Here is a 2034-nt window from a genome sequence, read left to right on the forward strand (position 1 = left end):
ACTATGTGTGATGCTAGTGATTATGCTGTTTGTGTTGTTCTAGTACAAAGAGTTGATAAGAAATGAAATGTTATTCAGTATGCTAGTAAAACTTAAGACAGTGCCCAAAGAAAATATGCTACTACTAAAAAGGATTTTTTAGCAGTTGTGTTTGCTTGTGATAAATTCTGATCTTATATACTTGATTCTAAACTAATTGTTCACACCGATCATGCAGCTATTAAATACCTTATGGAAAAGAAAGATGCTAAACCTAGACTTATTAGGTGGTTTCTTTTGCTACAAGAATTTGACTTACACATCACTGATGGGAAAGGATCTGAGAACCCTGTAGCTGACAGCTTGTCTAGGTTAGAAAATATTCTTGATGACCCACTGCCTATTGATGCTAGTTTCCCTGATGAACAACTAGCTGTCATAAACACCTCTCATGATACTCCTTGGTATGCTCAGTATGATAATTATATTTCTGCTAAATTTATACCACCTACCTAGTTTCACATACCAACAAAAGAAAAAAAATTCTTCTATGATTTAAGACATTACTTTTCGGATGACCCACATCTTTAAAAAGAAGGAGTAGATGGTATTATTAGACGTTGTGTACCTGAGCATGAACAGGAACAAATCCTACGGAAATGTCACTCTGAGGCCTACGAAGGGCATCGTGCAGGAGATAGAACTGCACACAAGGTATTACAATCTGGTTTTCATTGGCCTACTCTCTTCAAGGATGCCTGTAAGTTTGCTTTATCTTGTGATGAATGTCAAAGAATTGGTAATATTGGTAAATGTCAGGAAATTCCAATCAATTATTCACTTGTTGTTGAACCATTTGATGTTGGGGGCTTTGATTATATGGGACCTTCTCCTTCCTCTAATGGGTATACACATATTTTGGTTGTTGTTGATTATGCCACTAAGTGGGTAGAAGCTATTCTAACTAGCAATAATGCTGATCATAACACCACCATTAAAATGCTTAAAGAAATTATCTTCCAGAGGTTTGGAGTCCCTAGATATTTAATGACTGGTGGTGGTTCATATTTTATTCATGGTGCTTTCCGTAAACTGCTTGCTAAATATGATGTCAACTATAGCATTGAATCACCCTATCATCCTCAATATAGTGGTCAAGTTGAACTTAGAAATAGAGAAATAAAGTTAATATTACCAAAAACTGTCAACAAGCCTCGAAAGAATTGGTCTAAGAAATTAGATTATGCACTTTGGGCCTACAGAACAACTTATAAAAATCCTATGTGTATGTCTCCATATAAAATGGTTTATGGGAAAGCTTGTCATTTGCCTCTTGAATTAAAACATAAAGCATATTGGGCAATTAAAGAACTCAATTATGATTTCAAACTTGCTGGCAAAAAGAGGTTATTTGATATTAGCTCACTAGATGAATGGAGAAACCAAGCTTATGAAAATTCAAAACTATTCAAAGAAAAAATTAAAAGATGGCATGACAAAAGAATCCAAAAGCGGGAATTCAAAGTTGGTGAATATGTTCTATTGTACAATTCTTGTTTTAGATTTTTTGCAGGAAAACTTCTTTCCAAATGGGAAGGACCATATATCATCGAAGAAGTTTATCGCTTTGGAGCTATCAAGATTAATAATGCCGAAGGAACTAATCCTAAGGTGGTCAATGGACAAAGAATTAAACACTATATTTAAGGTATGCCTATTAATGTCGAAACTAGCATTATGCAAACCATGACACCAGAGGAGCACATAAAAGAAATCTTCCAGAACACTCCAGAACCCTGAAAAGGAAGAGGTGTGTGATAGAGTAAGTAAACGGACTCCGGAAAGTCCACAAAAATATTTTCTGTCAGATTTGGAATATTAGAAAAAGTAGAAAATAAGAAACAACCGAGAAGGCAACCCAGGTGCCCACAAGGCACCAGGGCACGCCTGCCCCACTAGGCACACCCTGATGGGTAGTGGGCCCCTCGAGCACCTTCCTGATTCTGTTTCCTCTGCATGCTTGTTTCCCAAGGTAAAAATTCTTTATATACTCCT

This window comes from Triticum aestivum, chromosome 4B, assembly GCF_018294505.1.
Source record: "Triticum aestivum cultivar Chinese Spring chromosome 4B, IWGSC CS RefSeq v2.1, whole genome shotgun sequence".
Classification (NCBI taxonomy): Eukaryota; Viridiplantae; Streptophyta; class Magnoliopsida; order Poales; family Poaceae; genus Triticum; species Triticum aestivum.